The sequence below is a fragment of the Aythya marila genome (genome assembly GCF_965140915.1).
Source record: "Aythya marila genome assembly, chromosome: 2".
Lineage (NCBI taxonomy): Eukaryota > Metazoa > Chordata > Aves > Anseriformes > Anatidae > Aythya > Aythya marila.
In genome coordinates, this window is record NC_139043.1 from 45,271,428 (window position 1) to 45,295,512 (window position 24,085).

The 24,085-nt window shown below is 37.3% G+C and overlaps 1 protein-coding gene across 1 annotated transcript in view; it reads right to left on the bottom strand.

Moving 5' to 3' along the window:
• Window positions 1–24,085, bottom strand: part of CPNE4 (copine 4) — a 178,802-nt gene that overhangs the window by 59,053 nt on the left and 95,664 nt on the right. The window lies entirely within an intron of this gene.

Sequence of the window (24,085 nt, forward strand, 5' to 3'; positions counted from 1 at the left end):
AAAGGCATTGCTTATCACCAGGCTTCTCTGCTGTACCTACTGGAGAAGCTGCAGACACATCAGTGAAATCTATCATAATTTGTCAGTGCATATCAGTAAGCTCTCAGACAGAACAAGACTGTAGTTCCTACTGTTTATTCTCAGTTCCTAAAAAAAAGACTCAAGTTAGCTTTATCTTGTGCTTTCAATCAGCAGATAAAAATCAATTATTGTCTAGAGCAGGGAAGGAAGATGATGTTGGTTGGCAGTAAGAGTACAGAGTGCTCTTCCCTACTAGAGCAGCATGAATCTACCCCTAAACACCACTTGTACTAATGAGGAGTGTGTACACAAAGTGACTGATTGCTCTGTTCTTTCTGTTGTCAACCAGTGGGGGAGTTAATTGCACGTGTCTTTTGTATATCATTCCAAAAGAATGACCTGGCAAATGGCATTGGGTTTAATGGTCCTGAACTAGTCACTCTATTCAGTGGATAATACCACTGTATAAACAGCCATAGAGGTGGATCATCCGAGTTTGGGGTAATTTATGAAACTAAGACTGGCACAGGTTTCAAATATGGGAAGTTTTTAGCATGAAGTGGACAAGAAATCAATTAACAAATATGAAGCAATTCTGAATGTTTACTAAAATAATATTTTAAACCATGTTTCCTATGGAAAACAAAGAACTGAAATATTTAGATTTCTAGATTAATTAGAGACACGATGCATAGGCCACTACAGCTGAAATGGCTAAAATAATATGAGGTCAATGTTAAAGGTTAAACCTAAGCTTAATTTAAGGGTGAAGATCTGTGAGACTAAAGGTCATGATTTCTCTTCTCATATTCACACAGAGGATTTTTAAAGCCATTCTTGTGAAACCTCTGCTGATTTTTTTTGCATTTGTCACAGCAGTGATCACTGCATATAAGTGGTCTCATTTCAGGTTTCCATGTTTTTGTTTTGTTTTGTTTTTGTTGGTGTTGCTATGAGCTTCAGTTAGTGCCCTCATACAAACATATTGTTGCCTGAAGGTGTACCCTCTATATACCTCCTCTTGGTTACTGCAGAGATTATGTATTTAAAGAGAAAATCTCCAGCCTCTTTTAGCACTGTTTTTAAGTTAGTTTTCTGGCAAGAGACTTGGTTTATGGCCTATGTTGTATTTACTGTTGAATTAATCTCCTGAATGGACAATGAAAGCATCTCGATGAAGGATCTGAGCCACTGCACTGCCACAAGCTCTTACGGCAACGTATCATCAAAAATTTCCAGTAAGACTTTAATTAAGATCATGACATGGTGTCTGGATCTTTCAAAAAAGATTACATATCAGCTAAATAGCAAATATTTTCCTGTTTCTTGGAAGCTTACAAGCAAAGAATGTGAAACAGATGGTAACATTCTTGACATATAGCATAGCTTTTATGTAACTGTTCAGACCTCTGTTTTTTCTACACACACAGTAACCTAGTTTCTGTTTTCTCTTCTTGTACTGGATAGAAAATAGACCTTAACAGACTATGTTAACTGTCTGCCTAGAACTATGCAGACTTCCTTTTCTATTCATTTCCCCCCTGTATCCACTCAAGTGTTTCACAAATGTTTCCCATAATTAGGAGTTCTCACTTAAACTACTCCTTGTTTTCTTGGTTTGTCTCTTCCCACAATAATGAATGTCATATTTTCTATAAGTAAATATGCCACATGGTGGGATGGAACCTCAAGAGTGAGCTTGCTGGGAAAACTGATGCATGAACAGGGAGCTCTTGCATTTGCCCATCATCAGGTCTGTTTCCAGCATCTTTTGAGAATCACAAAATCATAGGATGGTTTGGGTTGGAATGGACCTTAAAGATCACCTTGTTCCAACCTGCCTGCCATGGGCAGGGACACCATCCACTAGATTAGTTTGCTCAAAGCCCCATCCACTACCTCTCTAGGAAGCCTGTTCCAGGGTTTGACCACCCTCACAGTACAGAAATTTTTCCTCATGTCCAGTCTGAACCTCCCCTGGCACAGCTTTGAGCCTTTCCAATGTGTCTTGTCATCAGTGGCCAGGGAGCAGAGACCAGCACCTCCCTCTCAGCTTCCCCTGCAGACAGCCATGAGGTTGCCTCTTGGCTTTCTCTTCTCCACACTAGACAAGCCGAATGTCCCCAGCCTCTCAGCAGCCTCTTCTGAAAAAAAGATATGTAAAGACTAGGATATGGAGGGAAGGGAGAAAATTGTGGTAGATTATATAGGCTGAGGAAAGCAGAACCACTGAGATTTCCATACAGGTGAAATGATCTAGAAATCAGGTGAAAGCCTGAGCCTAATGAGGTGAGTGCTTTGTTACAGCATTGAGTGAGGCCAGATTCTTCCCCTATGGAGTAGGTGGGACATTGTGTAATGCATATATATATATACACACACACACTCATACTTTACATTATATTTATATTAGTATATAGTAATATATATTATAAAATAAATTATATAATATATTATTACATATATTGCCCAAGCCAACAATTAAAATAGTATATTATCATTGCTTTGTGTGAAAAGGAACATATATCCTTTTCTGCTTCTTGAACAAGGAAACACGATGTAAGGGAATTCAGCCATATATATAGGAACTAAAAGAAGGAGTCTGACAGCTTTGTGTGAGTGTAGCAGTATACCTAAGAGCGTAACAATATTTCTAAGAGATAAATAGCCCACTGCACACAGAACACACTAGAAAGTAGTTCAGACATTGAATTTTGACTTTTTTTTTTTCCTAAATATGCAAAGCAAAACATGTACAAACAAGTAATTTATTTGATTAATTTTGTATCCCTCCCTCTTAGGAACTGTCTACATATGATTTTTGTGAAATGATATATTAGTTTGAAGAGTTTCTGTGCTTACCCTATTTCTCACCTGTGAGCAATTTGTTGTGACTAAGTGAAGTTTCAAAGCTTGGTTTTAAACAAACCCAATACAATTCTGACGTATTCACAACATATTCACAAATACGAGTCCAAACTGCCCAGCAGTGAAGCAGTGGTGAGAAGCTCAATATTAAGATTTTCAGGAAGGAAATACCTATTCAAATGCAGTTTCTTGGCATGTTTTCCAGTGACAATTAGAGATAATGTTTTCTAGTGTCAAGTTTATCTTTGGGATTTCTCTGTTTGATGATAACTAGCAGTTCTGAAAATATTCCAGTGTCCAACCACCCTTCCACCATAAAATAAACAAATAAAGATTAACCAAATGAAGAAACTAGCATACGGCTATAATTAGTAGCAAATGAACAAGGAGGGAAATATAAAACTTCAGCCTACCCCAACGAGACATGATTTTGGCAAAAGACAGTAGTGAAGAAAAATAGCCTCTACCGGACTGTGACTGGCACTGACATAATTTGAGAGATCCTTTAAATGACAGGGTTACAGGGTGGATTTTTCTGTGCAGAGGCACCCTCCAAAATCAGGAGGGGATCAAAGCTCACTGAAAAAATATATATATATATATAAAATTGCTGCAACTCCAAGTGCTGTTGCAGCATCTGGGAATCTGGGATGTGCCAAAATACTCCTTCAAAGGACAAGAGAGATGACCCTGTTCACTGGCCTGATTCCAGCACAAGCAATTAAATTTCTACCAACTCAACAACTCCTGCAGCTCAGCCTGCAATACTATTATTTGTCGCTTCCTGCCCTGAACTGTCACAGAGCGTTTCCGCATGCTTGTGAGGAGTTGCCACAGTTTTCCCCCAGAGGTAGGTGCCTACCAGCAGCACATGAAGCCTTCCTCACATGCAAGACTTTGCAATTACCGTGTTGAAAGCAACTAAGAGCCAAACCTTTCACTGCTTAGGGTTCTATCATCATCTCTCACTGGCTGAATTAAATCTCGGCGTAGTTGAAGATTCCTAGGTTATAAAGAACAACAAAATACTTGTACTTTTGTGGCCAAACGTCACAGAATAAAACGGAAACTTTATACATATCTGCCCATTTTCCATTTACTTATCTGCAATTCAGGCTATATAGGAGCTATGAGATTAAATGAAAGAAAACGGCTGACCACTTGTGATCTCTCTGTACAAATAAATCCCCTACATTTCAGTATGCCTGCTCTCAAGTTTAAAAACAAAACAAAACACTAGCAAACCCCAGACTGAAGAATATGGCAAGGTAGATGGGGAGAAAAATAATATAATTATAATTCCAGAATATTTTTATGTGTATAAAACTAGCAAACAGTTTTGGAAAAAAAGCAGCAATGCCTGGTACTGCTGAGTTTAGTAGAGGACTTGGGTGATTTGAGAAAGGAAAGAAATGCAGCATTTCGGAAAAATGAGAACTTCAGCAAAGACTGTAGCTTATACTTGAAAACCAGACTTAAAATAGGTGAGCTCTATGTTTATACTCCAAATAAATGGTGGAAGCCACAGTGCTTATATACCTAAGTACTCTTTCTGAATAAGCAATCAGGTACTTAGATTGCTTAAACGACCAAAATTATGCCACAAATAACTGGAGGTGAATAAAAAGAGGCCTAGTTAAAACTGAGCTGATAATTCATTCCCTAATGTCAACATTTTGTCAGATTAATGTGCAATTTCCTTTGCATTCAGGAAAATGATGTAGGTGTGGACATTCTTTCATTACTCTGCTAGGTGAATTACGAAACTATCATTAAAATAATTACCAATGGAAGAAGAAGGTGAATCAAACATTTAATTCCATGTAATTATAACCCCTATTTCCTCTTTAATGTGGGTGATTTATCTTGCTATGATTAAAGGACGTGAGGACACTTAAGCAAAACATGTGCCTGTATCAATAGGGTAGTTATTAAACAATGATCATAATTCAGGAAAAAAAAAAAAAAAAAAAAAGAGAGAGAGAGAGAGACCCTACACAAAGAAGAGTATTCAGGCAGAATAAAGGGATTTGTCTGGCTGGTCACTAGATATTCTCTGAAGACTACCCACAAAGCAAAGTAATTGAAAAAAACAAATCAAAGTAATAAATACCAAGTTCATCCTATTAAGCAACCGCAACTGGAACTAACAGGATTTTTGAATATCTTTTCTACTTCATCATGTTCCTTCTCCCAGTTTCCCAGACCACGCGGTATGTTTGCACATTGCCTCTGTACAATTCACTGTTTTTTAAAATGATATTCTCATACATTCGCGTAAAGCACAAATTACTCTATCTTTAATGACAGAGAAAAGTAAGAAAGAAGATAAAGCACCAGAAACCATATCAAAAGCCATATATTATAAATAATAATAGTAAAGAATTCATAACAGAATACTCAGTAGTTGGGTATCCCTTGGCAGTGGCAGACAAGCAGACAAGTTTCCCTATTAAAAGAGAAAGAGAGAGAGAGAGAGAGAAAGAAAGAGAAAAACCCACAGACAGATGGGGACACAAAAGAAAAACACGAATCAGTCATTCTGATTGTACCCTGTTAATAAAAACAAACAAAAAAATCTCTTAGTTTCCAACAGTTTAGTCAGGTTCCAAGTTCTCCTTATTTGTGATGTGTGCACAGGGACTGAAATTTGCAGTTAAGTGTTTTAGCAGGTTCCAGCACACTCAGTACCATACAGAGCTACAGAGAGTAATGCTACTGAGCTTTATTGTAAGCCTCTGACAAGTCACCAGTTCAAAGATTTTAGTTTAACTGACTTCCTTCTCAAGGCAAATAGTGAGAAAATAATGGAAACATAAATAAAGCAGCTTTTCTTAAATTGTAGTGACTGCTACAAATGACTGATTATTGTTATTCTTCATGTTACTATGTTCCGTGCATTTATTATTGGGAACCACTATCTGAAACCACTTGTGTAAGGCTCTGAACTGCAGGTGGCACCATTATGTCATTATGAAATGAAACAACATTATTCTTGAGACAAATAGGCAGCACAGGAGTCTAACCTACTTAGCAGTGTACTCTATACACTATGAATAAAATTTATGCAATCTAATACCAGTCATATATAGGAAAAACAATTCTCTCTGAGAGAGAGATCATCTGATGCAAAATGTCAACATTAGCTGAAGTAAATGGAGCTGTATCGGTTACACGAGCTGAGAACCTGTCTCATTGACCTTCAACAGCCTTTGGATAGGGCCGTTGGAAGAACACCTGAGGAAAAAAAATCTGCAAACATAATAATGTGAGATCTTTAAAACAGTTGGCCAGAAGTAAAGCAGATATCATCTCTTTACAGAGCAGTCAAGTCTCCTATGGATTGAGAGAAAATGAAGAGGAGACATAATGATGGTGTTTCCATATTTTAGTAAAAGAGCAAGCTGTGTACCAGGAACCCATCCAGTACACAACCACCATAGTCCCAAAATTTGACTCTATCCTGGTACGTAGACTACAAGAACTTTGTGATGGAGTTGGCAGGAACAGGATGCTGGCTATAAACCATTAGGCAACAGAGATACTTGGAAAAAGAGGGAACTCTAACATCACATATTTTATTTTGTGCTATGAAACATGTTAGACCTGTGTCTAAAACCAAATCACGTAACAAAGTGTCCTAGTTATGGCAGCTCTGCAGTCAGCACACACTTTCCTACACCTTTCACTTGCATACACAGAAATATTGCCAATTTGTGATGACTCTGCTGTGCACAGAAACACAATTTCCAGGAGACTTTTTGCTTCCATGGAGCACTCAAAAGAGGTATCTCTTTCCTGCCAGACAACCAGCATGCCATGTGTACAGCACACAAAAGCATTCACTTCCACTGGGTATACACCAGCATGTCAGCAATTACCTTCACTCTCTTTCAGTATTCTGCAGTATCATCAGGAGCATTTTTGTAAGTCAGTAATAGCTGCCAATCTCCCTGTAAGCTAGCCCCCACCTACCAGTTGGATCAATTATTCCCAGGCTATCTCAATTCTCTCAGGGAGACCTCCTTTGGCTGCAGTAAAAATATTGTTGCTGAGCAGTCAGCTAACAGTTGAGATATTAAGGTGAAGCTGAGCAATCAGTGGGGACTCAGAAGTGGAAAGATGAAATCCAACGCAGAATCCCTCAGGAAATATAAAAAGAAACAGGTAAGCAAACTTTTATATAAATGGGCCTGAAAGTACTCAAGGCTCATAGAAACCTGTGTTCTAGACAAGGTAACATCATATAGGATAGAAATTTCTCCATTTTTTTTGTTACACACTTTTGCTTCCTGACTATCCACAATGCATTATTAGGCTGAATTCCAGTAGTGTATTAAGAGCTGGCATAGTCCTTAATAGACTCGAATAACTGATCATACATCTCAGACTTGAAGTGGACTGTTCATTTTGATGACATGATTTCATTCCAGTTTTGAACTATGCAAACATGAGGTGAAATAAAAACATGAAATTTGCAGAGAAATGTCAGCTTGTTACCTGTAATTAAATCCTCACCATCTTACTGCTTCTGCATTATGTTGGAAAACGTATGTACAAAATGCTTCATAGTCAGAAAGGATGAGTAGGTATCTGAGCACATGATGCAGTATCTGGAACTCCAAGAACAATTTGGGGCCAGGAGTTAACTTCTGTGTATTTTTTTTTAATCATCTACAAAAAGGAGGTAACACTCAAGCTAAGTACCTTTTTTCAGATATGCTAATGAAGAGGTCTCCAAGAAGGCCTTGTTGCCCCTTTCAAAGGGAAACATTATGTTAAGTGTTACAGACACCTCATGCAATACTGTAATTCCCTTCCTCAGTGAACAGCCTGACTATCCTCTATATCTCTAAGATCCTGCCTGATACATCTGTCTTTGACAGCATTTGTAAATACACCACCTTTTCCTAATGACAGCATGGGGGAAAAGGGTTTTGTCTCCCTGGAGGACTTTTGTGATTTCAGAAGCCTCCTTCCTCTGTATGAGGACAAACATAAGAGCGTTCACATTACTCTTAGGGACTGAGTGAAGAAACAGAAAATAGTGTTTCTACCCTGTGGGTATGGCACTTTTTGCTTTGACTTTCTGCTCCACCGTTTTCTCCACTTTTCAGTGACAGGCTTTATCCACCAGTAAATGAGCTATTTGAGGCTATTGCTGGGTGCTTTTTTCTTATTCTTCTCTGTTGGAGCCATTTCCCTTTGCATAAATCTTTAAGTACTTTATAAGGTTTTGAACCTGAGTTTTCCACATCAAAGGAGAGCTATTAAATATCAGATGACAGCATCAGCTTTTCTCTTGTTCACTCTCTACAATACAATTATGCGATGTGGATATCCTTGAATCAAAAAGACTGGTAAAATCAGCTCACAATTAGCCAGTGGCATGTATTCAAATTGGTTTTCCACATCTCAGCCAGATGTTCTGGCTTTTGCAGCACTAACTGCTCTCCCTCTTTCTTTCTCTGTCTCATTCTAACCAGAAATTCTAATCCTGCCCAAAATATCTCTCAACGAAAACTTTTGTCAAAGTAGGTGTATTGCCATGAGTTTCAGATGCGGTTGGACCAAACTCTTCCAGTGAACAGCCATCTCTAGAAAACATCTGTTTATACTTGACAGCCACCTCACAGCTCTGCTGTTGAGTGTCAAGAACAAGTGGCTGCGCTCCCTTGTTCTAGCACTGATTCACTCTGTGATCTCATTTTTTTTTTTGGATGCACAATCATATTTGTCTTTTTTAAAAATCCTAGCCAAAAATCTCCTATGTATTTCAGTTAAAAGTACTTGAATTGGGTTGAAGTCATATGTTTTCAGTTTACTTCCGGTTTAGGGAAAGGGCTAGGATACAAAAACATACTTCATAGTCGTTCTCTAGTTTTCCATATTCATCTAAGAGATATACTGTTAACAACATCATTTGAATTCAAAATGTCAAGGTCCCTTACAGAAAAAATTATACCATAATTCTGTAATCATCTGAAGGTTAGATCTAAACTATTAGCAGAAGACCAGATAAATACTCATTTTTTTTTTCTAAGAAATGACTCCTGAAACTTAGTGAGGTCTATTATCCTATGCCTAAGCACAGACCCAGGCCCAAAGAACACCTGCTATCTAATCCCAGCTCAGAAAGCCTTTTCATGGTTTAAGTCACTTCAGTGGTGTATCTTATTTATGCTATTAATATAGTGGATATAATTAAATATTGAAGCACTTCTGTGTGGGCTTTGGAAGTAAATGTAACATTAATAACATCTGTGAAAAACAAAACAAAACAAACAAAAAAACTTTAGAAATGCTGGTATTATGTTAGCTAACCATGATGTCAAAAATGAAATAGGAATGGCTTGAAAATATTCAAGGTACCATTCCTGAATATTACAATATGTTATCTTGTTTGGTTAAGTGATTGTCCAGCTTCACTTATCAGTGTAGGGAAAACAAAACAAAAGAAACAGTGATATTCAGATCTGTATTGCTTTAAAGCAGATTTAGTACAAAATTCAAGGTAATGCAGGAACAAAGTCAGATACAGATATTAAAATAAAATACTTCTTGGCAGATCAGGATCCATCTGTCTCTCTTTATCTGAAATGGAATAGCCATTCTTGGGCACTGAGAAATAGATGAAAAAATTAAGCTTGTTTTTGGAAATCACTAAAGAAACAATGGAGATTCCAGATGAAAAGCAGATTCACATCACCTTTCAAATAAAAGAAAATTTGAAAAAAGGAGTCTCATTATAATTCTTCTTGTAGCCAGTTCTGTCTATCCACGAGATAAGTGGATACAGTTAAGTATCCATGAGAGAGATAGCAGGTGCAAAGTATGAAAAAAGAAACTGACTGTTGCTTAACTGTTGTATTCAGGGTAACAGGACATTGCACATTTTCTGTCATAAATAAATAAGTAAATAAATGACAGAAATGAACTTTGTCAGAAACACTCCTGAGTTCTGAAACAAATGCCCTTCTCTGAGGTGCTTAAGGATAGCACGGGCCAACAATGAGAACAACTTTTCTTAATTGTAATGCACAGGAGATGCACTGGAGAAAAACAGGAAAAGTAGAAAGAAAGGTGGTGACCACTTTATTTTAGAGCAAATTTTCTACCTAGGGTAGAGGGGAAGGAGAGAAAACATGCTGATAAGCCTTTTTCCAGCTACTGCTACGTCATTGTAAAATATGAAATCACTGAAGTCTGGAACAGGAAAAGGCACTAAAGAATTATTACTAGCATAGTGATGCCACATGAAAAATTGATTCTCAAGGAAGAGAAGATATAGGCAGTATGCTCAACCTTTAGGAAATCAAACTAGAGTATAAAAGAAATCATGTGTTAAGCTGTTTTTATAAATGCCAAGCACAATTAATTTCAAAATAGCAGTCTCTTCATAATCATTGAATCAAATTCATGCTCATATATGGTTATGTTTCTCCACTGTAAGAAACAACAGTAAATGGAACATGCAGTTGCTCCTTGCAGTGGTTTAACATGCATTTTAATAACAGTCTCTTGTCGATGAAAACAGCATTTTCATCACAAAGCCAATGGCAGTTTGACTTTTTAAGTACTTTTAACTTCTTGAGTACTACTCCAGATTTACAGGGTATTTTAAGATTCCCAGAATATAGTTGAAACATTTCATCTAAAAAAATATACCAGGTAGGAAATTAAAATGACTTATCAGTGGTCCCCTTTTATGAAAGGCAGCTCAGAAGTGCAGATCTTGTCTATATAAAATGCATTCCTCCAGAATATACTTTTCTACAAAATGAGAGGGGACATCAAGTACCTCACCAATAAAGATGCTGACTAGAGAGCCTGTCCCACAGGAACATCAGCCTGAGCTCACTGCTATCCCCTCTCCCTGCACAGCAACAGGATTATGTGAAGCACAACGCTTACTGGAGGTTGCAAAACTCAGTGCACAATTTTTTCCTGTTTGATCCAAACTAATTAGAAAGCAAAACAAAACAAAACAAAAACCACAACAACCAAGAAACCAAAAAACACAGAGAGTCACCGGTTTTCATGTCCCAGTTGTAAAATTCAAAGGAGAAAAGAAAGAAAAGTATCAAGTAACTGTCTATGAAATGCTGTCTGGAATAGCAAAACTTTGCATTTTTTTTTTTGTTAAGGAGATTTTTTTGATGAAACAGTATGGTAAAACTGTCATATATCCAAATTATTTCAGCTGAACCAAGCAGAAGGTTTTGGTGACAAACACTGAGATGAAAGTTCAGACAAACTTGGCTTTGTTTGGTGTATTTATCTTGCTATTTGGAGACATATGTTAACCATAAGACGGAATGAGCAGATATTTCTCTTCCACAGAATACTTCTCTCTCTACAGAACATCAGAAAGAAGCAAACGTGTAAAAGTCACAAGGAGATCCTCCATCACTGGGTTTTGCACAAACTCTCCTAGAACCTACAGGACAATATTTTTGAAAAAAATCATTAATAAACCTAGATGATTCCAACAAGTAAAACTTGCACAATGCTGAGATATTGTGGCAATGGATATTCTGTGAGTAGCGTTAAGTGTTTTATTTATTTATTTTTGCAAACATTAATGGAATGGCACTTACTATATGTACATCTTTTCATTTCACTCAGTGCTGACAAACAATTAAGTAAGGGAAGCTTTCTGTACTAAACTAAAAATATGACTCTTTCGCAGAATTCGCAGGAATCTGTAGCTTTTGGGGTCGTGAGGGTTCACTGCATCTGCAACTAGGCGAAACACATCCTACATCCAAAACATCACAAGCAGAACTGATTCCAGTACCAGCTTCCGCTAATGCTGTACTCCTTGAAAGACAAATATTAAAACAACAACAACAACAAAATATTGACCACAGGCAAACCTCTGCATGCCTTTCAAGATGTAGAGTGCTTAGAAGTAATATCCTGCAGAGAAAATACTTTGTTATGCAGAAAACCTCAACCATTTGTCTTAAAAGGAGTGCTTGCCTATACCTGGCTGTGAAAGGAGTATCTTCCTTTGGCTTACTTCCTCAAATTTCAGCTTTCAACTCTGAAGCACATCTGAAAATCTGTACTATGATTGGTCTTGATCTTGGACTCAGATGGTGGCAAGCCTGTCCCAGTTCCCACAACAATGACAGTTACATAGTTGAGATCAGAGTGACATGCTGCTTTCCATACAGAGGCAGGAAATAAACAGCCAAAGAAATCCGCACAAGGAGACATATATTGGCAGAAAGGTAGATCAGGCCCTTATTCCTGTAGCATTAAAGATCGAAGGAAAAAAAAACAAAAACAAAAAAACAACACAAAACAACAACCTCAAATGTCAACAGCTTTACAAGTACATGCTTAAAGCTCTGAACAGCCAGGAAAAGGGGAGCAAGTCAGCCTAGGAGAGCATTCAATGAATGTTACATTACCAGGATTCTGTATTTTACTTTCGTAGGTCACCTTTAAGCTACATGTAGTGTTGAGGATTTAAAGCACTTAAGGAGATTAAAGGTTCAAGTGCTGTGAACAAACAAATTTAGGCTACTAAAATCACATTTCTAAATTTTAAAATGTGCATGAGATGATTAAAAGTATGAGTTAGTGATTTTTAATTATTTTGTGCAAGTTTTCCATATTCATAAGTCTGCGTGGAGAAGCACGCACTGCATTCTGATGAGGACCGCCATTATCTCACACAAGCCTAGGTTTCAGGGCCAGGAAAATAAAGTTGCATTGCAGCAAAATCACAGTTTCAAATGTCCATTGTATCCCTGGGGGCTGACGCTATCATCGTGTCAACCACACGTTTTCTGCTGACCTGCTATGGCCAACCACTCTACTCTGTTTTCCAGAGCTGATGAATAAATTCTCATGATGTGCATGAATTCTCCATTCCCATATGGGAATAGCTGGAGCCAGGCCATGCTTCTGCTTCCCTCATTGCAGCCAACCCCAGCCAAATGTCAGAGCAGAGCTACCATGCTAGGGCTATCTGTGACTCCCAGGAGATGATGAGTGGGACTGAACTGTAGCAGAGGGATCCCATACTTGAAATCAAGTAGGAAGGTGTATAGGTTTTCCCACTGTGCCCAGGACAAATACAAGGTGAATTCCCCCATGGCTGGATGCTGACTTTTCCAGACAGCTCAGAGAGGCTGGGGAGCACACTCTTATTGAGGAAATAGACACCTTCCCCACAGGAACCTTTCCCAGGTAATCTGGATGTGTCCTGCTACCTTTCTTCCTTAGCATCAGTATCATGAAATATTTAAGTGACAACTTCCAGCACTACACAATTCATTTACTAATAATGTTTACCACCAGTCTGCAGCAAAACTTTTTTTTTTCCATGATCCTTTTTATTCACAAATGGTTGTTTGTTATTTATTACAGAGAAAATGCCTTTGGAATCTGACAATAGGCAAATTTTTTACTCATTTTTACTCATTTTTTTTTACTCAAATTTTTTACAAATTTTTTTAACCTGGCCATGAGTTGAAGAATCATTTTTGGCACAATTCAAACAAAGTACTCCTTCCACTATTTTGAAGAGCAGAGACTGAAACACTCTTTTCTGTCTAAGAGTAGAATTGTGATTGCTTAATGTCAGTAGCCTACTTTTTTAATTAGCCTGTAAAAATAAGCCTTTCCAGACATCTAATCATCAGATTTTCAAAAGTTTTGCTTGAAACTATAAATGGAGACATTAAAAAACAGAAATAGCTGATAACAAACAGGGATTCTGTTGAAGGGTAGTATTTTTCTGAAAAAAATTTAAACTAATGTAGACAAGAAAGAAATGCAGGAGAGGGCTGTGCATGTATAATCACGATCAGGACAAGTATTTGAAGGTATCCAGCAGAATTCCCTATGCTGTCCTGCAGGTGCCAAAGAGTTGTAAAGGAATAGCCTGGCTTTTCTGTGTGTTTATACACAGCAAACTGGACACTTTTATGCTCTAAATTATTCGTTTGCCTTTTACTTTTTCACGAAGTTGTACTGGAGGTGAAGAAACCATGCACCATGACTTACAACTGCTATGAATATACACAAATTCTCAAATGATTAAACATTAGTCACTCTTTCAGATTAAAATCAATGCTTACATTTCACCTTGAAAGTCAGAAGCCTAGTGGTGCAACAACATTCACCATAAGAAAATATTAAAATTATGTGTCATCAGGTCCTCTTTCTGTCAGATGCTAGTGAATATGTAGAAAAAGACTATATAAGACAAGGGAAAGATACATTCATCTTTATTTCACCATATTCTCTCAGATACTCGCAGTCACCAACTTTACATTCCTAAAGCTAAAGAGAGCATCCGATATATAATGTTAATAGCCACCCAAAGAAATACTAATTTTTATAGTTTTTTTTCACACATTTACAGTGTTTGACCACCCAACATCCTTTGATAATGTGTCCCATGATTTAACTGTATTGTATAGAAAAAAAATATTTCTTTTTGCTTTAAGCATTTTGCCTGTTCTTGGTGCTTATCGAGTTCACATGTTCTGAGGAAAAACAAGCAATTCATTTCCCCCAAATCATTCATGACTTCACAGCTATCTATCTCTACAAGATTATATTTCTGAATTTAGACTCTTTGTAGAAAGAAGCCTTCCTATACTTCTGATCATTTTGTTGACTTTCTTTGTATCTTAGTGCCGATCTTTTTTGCTAAGATTCTTTCGTAACATTTTGAAGTCAAAACAATCCCAGATAATTGTTTCATTTACAAAATTAGTTACCCTATTATTTTTCTTTTTCCCCAGGTCCCTTGCTGATAACTTCCTCTATTTCTTCCCATTTTTAATTTCTTATCCAGAATAAGCTGTCAACAGAAACTATGTAATTTAATATACATTTAAATGCATTCTGCACAAATGGGTAAGTGCAGCTAGCATTCATCCTCTTTTGGTGCTCAATTCAATGGCCTGGTCTCTTGACTCCTGTAGTTATCTGGGACATCTGATGTGATTCAAGGTCCCACATATATTTCCATTAAAACTCTAAATAATACTCACTCTTCAGATCTCTGAGATGCTGCTCTGTAAAATGTTGTGTTATTAAAGAGATGGGGACAAATGAGAGAACTTGATTCTATGAACTAGTCCTGCTGTTGTTGTCACTGTTTAAAAGGTATCACAAAACCCCCTCTTTGTCCAATATTTATTCTCTACTGCTGAAACACTTAAGTATTGGCAAAAGTGTGTAAAAGTCTGTAAAACTGAATTGTTCTTGTTGGCATCCCATGAGATTTTCCATTATGGAAAAGAATTTGTCATCAGTAAATCCTGGAATTTCTCAGAAATAAATAAGGACACTCAGTAGGAACTCCAAGCTAATAACCTGATGACTGACTGTGTAATAGGTGATTAGTAGATCTGAACAAACCTTAGGCACTTGCTGTCTAAAGAGCTCTCTGGGAGATCAGCTGCTGATGCTGTTGTTGTTCATATCTCGTGCCTTCAGAACAAGGACATTTAGAGTCTAAGGGACAGGCCACCCATAACTTTTTTTTCATGACCTGTTCAGAGATCAGACTAGAAGACTCAAGAGTTTGTAATACTGGTGATATCGCAGAACAGTTTCTAACATTACCTGCATACTCTTTCTCTTAAGGATGTACAGACTATACATGTCTGTACTTTTCTAGGAGAGGAAGGATTAGTATGTTTGTGATGTGCAATGCCATCCCTTTGTTAATCACAGGAAAAGCAGACCCAATGTCTGTCATGTTCAGGACATGAATCTTTGACACCAACAGTCTCCATTTCTTCCAGTACTACCACAAGGATGACTGTGTTCAGCTAAATGCTTCTTCTGGGGAATCCTACAGAGCACAGTTATTGAGCATTTAAAAAATCATTTTGAGCTCTACTGTAAAAAATGGACATGTTTATTTAAGATTTGATAGAGTATATAGATTATTACACAGCCAAGCTCTGTGTGTTACATAAGGTTTATACACATTACATACATCTATCTACACTTTACAAATTGTGCATAGTCATTTACCTGGGAGGAAACATATTTTTGGCAAAGGGAAAAAACAGATCTCTAATTTATTTTAACAGAATATATGGCAGGTGAGATCACTGTATGTAGAAAGGTTAAATATCTAATTCCAGTGTGACATAAAATTCACACTTCTCAAGTGACCCCTAGGTACTGAGACATCTTCTAAAATATTAAAATTTAGACACACTTAATAGCTACTTCTGCCCTAGTGCTGCCCAGAGTATCACAAACATTAATTTATAATTAGGTCCCTGAAGACACTTGCTGTAATTTTTTTTAAGCAAATGTATCGTTTTGTCCTGAATTTGTCTCTGTCATGTTCCCTGAGAATACTCTCATTTTAAATATACATACTTTATTATCTGCAATGTGCAAACTTTTTTGTGTGTCAGTATGTTAGTATATAAACTATAAAAATATGATTGATGACTAGAATTTTAAGGTAAGCTTTGTATGTAAGTAGCAAAATACATCATTCATAGCAAGAAATACATTACATGATTTAACAACAAGATAATTTCTATGAGTGTGCAATTTTCAATTTACACAGTAAAAAAGATATCTGAAAAGAAACCAAGGGTTTATAAGTTGGATATGTGTCAGCAGCATTGTGATGCTTTGATTCTTTATGAGAGCCTGAAATGAGATTGTCTGAAAATTACTTTCGCTTTTTTTTCCTGGATAAACTGAAAGAATTTAAAAAAAAAAAAAAAAAAGTATATGAAAAAATTGTTACACATTCATTTTCTCCCATTTTTAATATCATAATATATTTTAGGTCACACATTAAAATGTCCTGTAGACACGAAAGTGTGAGACTGACAGATTTTCTTTAACATCTTCAATACTTTAAAATTCTCTAACTACAGCATTCAGCTGCTTTGCAGGGCTACAACTAAGCCTTAATCCTACTCCGTTTTTGTGAAAGAAAAGCTTCATTTTATTCTTTTTATTCAAAATGGTAGCACTTGTTCCTAAACGTCTGCAGTAAGCAGCTCTGCAGCTTATACTGGTGTCTGTACAGTGTTCAGTGCCTTATCAACACAGTGATTTGAAAATCAGGAAGAAGGCAGAGGTCATTTAATTCAACAGTATCTCCTGTGCCCACCCTCCATCGTGGAACTGATCCTCATTACCAGTGGTTTGCTTTATCTCATATGAAATTGTCCCAAGGATGGGATTTAGTGCTTTCTCAGCTATTGCCCCGTGAAGGAAGCAGACACTTCTGATTGGGATTATAGTCAGCAGCACGTATGGGAGCCTCTGTTTCATTCCAGGGAATTAATGCTCACTTTCAAAGACAGCTCCAGAGATGAGGGAGAGAGATCCCTTCAGAACATTTCTCATATTGCTGACTTTCATAGCAAAGCTGGTTGTATTTATGTATCTTCGGATGTAACTGTGGAGGCAGTAAGAAATTGGAAGATGAATCACAATAAACACAATGTACAAATTAAGTGGAAGAAATGCTCTCTTATTTGCAAAAGATAAAGAGAGAAAACAATCCTTGCATTCCTCACAGCAGAGGAATAAACTCGTACACTGTTTCTTGTTGATTGCCCTCTCTTCACCCTTGTTTCACACAGTGAATGCTCTTTGAAACGTTAAGGTGAAGTTTCTTCATTTTTGCCTCAGGGCTTGTGGTACTGGAGGCCTTGGGGGAGAAAGTAAAAATCTCCTCTTGCAGGGTCAACTAGGAAATTAGGTCTATCAAGATTAACCCAAGGGAAGAGCATGAGTCTTCTGTCTCTTGCTCCCCTGCCAATTTGATTCATATATACCCGCTTCTCAGCAGTTTACCATCATTTTTATCAGCATCCCAAACCCTTGGAGATCTGAATATCAACTCTTTTTTCTACCACTGTATATCAGATGCTCACTCCCTTGTGCAATCCACTTGCACCCCTAATTGTTGTGACAACACTTGCCAGTTAGATAACTATTTTATCTTCAAAGCACTTCACAAACATCAATTAACCCAAATCTAGATTAATTAATCTAACAATTAATTTGCTATATATCCAGCAGTTACAATAATGGAGAACAAACTAAAGCCTATCAAAGTCTGCAGAATGAGTTTCCCTGACTCCAACAAAAAATGGATCAAGCTCATTTCTCGAGTCCACTTCTGTATCCTCAACCTTCACTGCAATCTGGTATTTTCTTCAATGGATTTATCATGAGTACAGCCAAGGAAAGAGGGAGAGTGAAAAGGGAATCTGAGAGCTGAGATCACAGACACCAGGTCTTAATCAGTTTTGTTTTAAGGATGGTCTTCAATCTTGCACCCCACCTGCACAGAGTTTATGGAGATTGATAAAATCAGTCCTCAATGTACTCAGATAAATCAGGGTGCCAAATATACTGCTGCGATTAATGAATTCAGGAGGCACTCGTATTATAAACTGATTGCTAAATTATAGATTAACCCAAACTGACAAAACAGGGTGAGCCATCATAGCAAATTTCCAACAATCACTGTACATCTTGTGAAGTAGGCCACTTGAGTTTTTAATGATCATTGTAGCGGTCCTGCAACAATGGGCACATAGAGAGAATCAGGGTGGATATGAAAGACAGCAAGAGAAACATTTAAGTATTGTAGTATTCTAATAAATTATTTACTGGAAAAGTACAGCTGATGGCTTTTATGCAAGGCAGTCTCATAGAGATCAGCTTTTAAAGTGTCATTTATTTTCATTTTTTAATAATCCTCAAAATAATGGATCATCCTCTCAGAAGACTGTTTAAAACTCTTGCTCTGCTTAAGCAGTACATACAAATATTTCTATTCGCTTTTACCAGATGCCTGTTTCTTTAAGTGAGCTTGTATTAGACATCCCAATACTTAAACCTAAATTTTTGTGTGCTTGTTTTGACCACCACAAAAGAACATTTATTATCTAAAATTATCAGCTCTGCAGTCTTATAAGAACTTCTCTGGAAAATCACAAAAAGATAACATCCTTATAATGACTAATAAATGTTATTCAGGTTACTAAAGAAAGATCTTCACCCTCCAAGAGCAAGGCAATTATTCTAAAGATTCCAGGAAAATGTCTTGACCTAATGAAAAATTACCAATTTACTGAAAAAGCCATTTCAAGACATCTTTAGATTCATATTAAAGACAAGTAAAGATTGAATCCCTCTTTCTTGTTGTTAAAGACTTTCCACAAGAAAGACTATGTATGCAAATACCTCTTCAGTGACACCAGGGTAAGCACAGAGGGAATGATTGGCTCCAACGACATTAATTTTGTGAGTAAATTGAAGAGGAAAATGTAGAACTGAGTAGTTAATCAGGTATGACTGAAATCACCCAATCAAGTAAATAAACAGCAAGTCTAGCCTGCGCTGTAATTGGTTCTTAATGCCAGTTGCTTTCTATATGGAATTAAAAGCGAAAAGAAAACTGCAACAACAAATGAGTGTTCTGTTATGGAGCAGTGTGAAATCCTTCAGTTCACGCTTTTCTAATTATCATTTGATACTGTTTGAATTGTCCTTTGCGCCACACGCTTTCTAAAATCCTGCACAAATCATTGCTGTTGACCATAAACCGTATCTTTCTATATTAGTGCATCAAACACTGTGTGACAGCTAAATTGTGGAAGAATAAAAGCACTAATGGATTTGTTTGAAAGTATTACTTATTGCTTGTCTCTTAAGCTTTACTTGGCCTTCTTCACAGGTTCTGCTCAGTTACCTTCACCACTGGCTTTCAGAGATACTGAGAGCTTACTGAAGGATTACAGTTTATAATATACCTGTATAAGCAGAGCTGTAGTCAAGCATTAAAGGTCACTCAAAGCTTATTGATTTTGAGAACACTGCAGCAATAACTCAGAGAATATCAAAATAACCACTGCTATTTGCTTTTCCTTAACTCAGAATGGAGTAATCAATACACTTACAGACCTTTAATAAACTTTTTTCTCTAATGATCCACCATTTTGCATGAAAGATTCAACACTTTGAAGACATCAGAAAGAAACTTGGTTACAATTATTTGAAAAAGACCCAACCTTCCGCACACCCAACATGCTGTAACAGACTCCAGGGAAGAGATTAAAATTAAAATAAAGTGTTTGCCTATTTGCATCCAGCATGACATCAAAATCTTTTTTGCAGGCTGTGGAAATTCTATTAATATTGTAAGCAAGGAACACATTGTTTAACAGTAACAACAAAGAAGAGACACTGTGTGGATTATCAACTTCAGCAAAGCACAGACTTCTCAAGAAGACCTCGTTAAGAGTGATCCACCAAAAAAAATGTTGCCTATGCCAGGGAGGGATGAAACAATAAACAAACTGGCAACACTGATGAAGATGCAATATACAGATTTTTGAAAGGTAGAAAAATATCTAGTGGACATTCTTCTTTTGAAAATTTTCCCTGTTTGGGTAGAAAATGGAGACGATTTTCTACATACATGTTTCCCTTTCCTTGTAGTTTCTTTTTTACTGTAGTAACCATTTTCTTCCCTTTTTTTTTTTTTTTTTTTTTGGCTTCTTTTCCTCCGTCTTATCCTTATGAGCAGAATGTCTTTCATTGAGGTTCTCTGTACAACCTCAGCAGCAGAAGATATTCTTACTCTGTGCCATGTGCACTGTGTGGTGTGTGCCTCTATAGCACCTTATTAGGTGTTTATTCCCTAAATATTACAATGTATAATACCTACACAAAAAGAGATGATTTTTCAGTGTGTGTTATGAGGACTCTACTAGAACAAGAGGAATCCAGAACTACTAGAATTGATGGACAGTAGAATATCCCTATCAGAGGATACTCACAAAGCAAGCCTGAATTTCAAATAAAACCTTGATGGCAACATACTTCTCGTACAGAAACCAAAACCGAATGCCAAAATTCCACAATTTAGAGGACCTTCAGCACAGCAGAATAGGATAAAAAAAGAAAAAAAGGTCTCAGAGGGATTATAACCCTCATTTGGATTTGTCAGTAATCATCAATGTGAACTAAATCTCTTTAGATATTAGAAAGGCAATGTACTACTTTGGATCAAAGAGATATTTTCTTTTAACTTTAGCTCATACACAAATTGTCTGCATTGTTAGCATTAAAAGAAGTTATGACCAGCACTGAAGTGTGACTAGACTTCTCAGGTGGTTTCAATGTCTGGGAAGAAAAGCTCAGTAGGTTCATAAATCTAATATATCTGTTTCATAATAAAACCTAGAGCAGCAATAATTGCAATAAAGTTTTAGAAGGCATCCTGAGAGGAATAAAAAGTAACTGCTCTCTGTCCAACCGCTAAATAAAGCAAAATTAGTGTTTTTTTCTTCTTTTTTTTTTCTTCTTTTTTTTTTTTTTTTTTTTTAAAGCCCGTAAGGAATTCTAATTAACAGACTTTGTAGAGGATGCTGGTGAAAGACTTTTGAGGGAGATCCTAATTATTGGTAGCTTTGATTTTAGTGACCTTGCACATCTTATCTTTTTAAACAGACATTTTCAACAGGGAAGAATTTCAAATGCCCAGACAGTGTAAACGTTGCTTGGGGTGCAAGACTTAAAAAGGGTAAAATAAGTTAAGCTGAGTTGTTTCAGCGCATTTTTGTTAATCCCCACACCTCATAACACAAATCAAACCACTAAGCTCAGTACCCATGCGATTTCAGTGGCAGAGATGAAATGCCAAGACTTCAGATCTCCAGACAGCCTACAGAGGCATGCATGTTGTGCACTGATGTGTCAAGGGCAGTGGGCAGTGTAACGTGTCTGCTATTGGTGAGAAGTCTCCTTCCATTGGCAAAATTTCCACAATCTGACATTTCCCTTCAAACACTCCTGTTGCCTCCTAAGGCTTTAACTTAAATTATGCCTTCCAGAGTATGTCAAAAAGAAACAACGGGTATGGGTTCATAACCAGCCATCTCTGTAGCACTTGCTATTCACAGTGAGCAGGCAATCCTTGTGAGAAAGTCAGCATAGTAGCTGCACTACACAAAAACTCTTGGTGTTAAATATGGCACAGGGAATCCTTCCAACATTTAATGGTAACATATCGCTATATACTTAATGGAGTGAAACAAAGCATCTGAAGTCAACGCTTCAAAAATATGGTAGTGTGAAGACGGGAATGCTTAGTCAATGTAAATCAAAGTAGAAACAGTCTTACAGCACTAAACCCATCAGAGACACTTCACCTCTCTGATTCTTCTAATTTCCACTCTTTTGTCCTTGCTATCATCAAATTCCTAAGTTATGGTCTGCATAGAAGGAAAACAGAATTGTCAGCTGACAAGTGCTGTATGCTATCTGTCAAACACAAGTGATTCTGGAGGCTGCTTTACCATAGCAGCCTTATCTTACACCCACCACAAGGTGTAAGGGGCCCGAATTGGAAAGAAGCTTCAAGCTTCTTATTTTACAGCCACAATTAATTTTAAAATATTTTTGCATAAAGGAATCTAGTGCAAATCCTACTACTTTTAGCTTTCCTGTGAATATCTGAACTGCAGCCTTAGGCAAATATTCAGCCATCTAAATCAGGGCCCGCAAATATTTGCATACACAAATGAAAACATACTCTCCAAAAAGAGAAGAGAAGAGAAGAGAAGAGAAGAGAAGAGAAGAGAAGAGAAGAGAAGAGAAGAGAAGAGAAGAGAAGAGAAGAGAAGAGAAGAGAAGAGAAGAGAAGAGAAGAGAAGAGAAGAGAAGAGAAGAGAAGAGAAGAGAAGAGAAGAGAAGAGAAGAGAAGAGAAGAGAAGAGAAGAGCATTGTGAAGAATCAGACTACTTTGAAAACTGTCAATAGGTTTGTAAGATCCATTTTGATTTAATTCTCTTCTTCACTCATTCCTTCACCTTCCACTTTCTGCTTCTCTACAGGTGGTCCCAAAATACTATGCTTGTTTTCCTTCACTTCTCTCTCTTAACTCCATATTTTGGCAGTATCATCCACAAATAAATTTAACTATTGTCTCTCTACTCATAGCTCAAAGATCTCCCCCTTTATTTCCAGACCCATCTTCTTCCACCCAAGCTGAAATCTCATCCTTTCTCACACCTTCTCACCTCAATCTTGAAAGGCTTAAAGCATAGTTCTTCCTCTAGAACCAAAACCCTCTACCCTTACGGACTTACCAGTGCCTTGACATTTCTAGGCATCACATTTCATTTGCATCTCTCCCTAGAATTTCTCATCTAAGTGATTTAAAGGCCACATACACACAATCTCATTTCAACAACAGAAATATGATCCATCTCTTGTTCCAGACCTTTACAATCACATTACTAAAGGATGTTGCCCATTTCATTTTAAGCTACTTTATACATAAGCTACTTCTACCAGTGGCTTGCCTTTCTCTAGTAGATCAAAGAACTGCCCAGCCTCCCTTTCCAAGCCCTTCATTGCTCGCTCCACTCAAAAGCAAAATCTCAGCTCCCAGCCCTGCTGGAGCTGTGATGTGAACTCAACATCCAAACGAGCACCCTTTGTGCTTTCTCCAGTGCTTCCCTTTTGTCAGGAAGTAGCAGCCTGGCCATCGGAGGTACCATTAAAGGCACCAGACAAGGCAGGTCTCATTATCCTTGACTGTCCTTTGAATCAATCATGTTACGGGATCTGGAGGATAGCTGCGCTTTTGGTTTTTGTTTTTGTTTTTGTTTTTTTTTCTCTCTCCTGTCCTGGGGAACGATATTGCTTTACACAACACAGAGTAATTTGCTTGTCTTTTATGTTTCAGGCAATAACTCATAGATATTTAATCTACTCCAGAAATTTATAAAATTGCAACCTCCTGGGATACCAAAGTCATTATTCTGACACTTCACATTACTTTCATTCTACACATGCTACCATAAATAACTCCTACACATTCCTTCATTTGCATTAGAATTCCTCTTTAGTCAATACTGTTAATTTTGCTGGCAGTTTAAAATGGAGGCCATTCTTTCCCTAGACCTCATTCTCTATTTCATCTGCTACAACTCTGTTCCAATCTCAGTGGACATGCCAAACACAGCGGGTTTGACCATTTACCAACTAAGAGACAGATGGAAAGATCTTCTGCAACTGCTTCCCTATACCACCTGAAGGAATCTGTTGGAGATTCCTTCCAACATCTCAGATGAACCTCCCACAAACACCTTGGTCTGGCCTCTTAAGCACCTTGCTCTCCATCTACTCCATCCTTTACTTCTCCTTG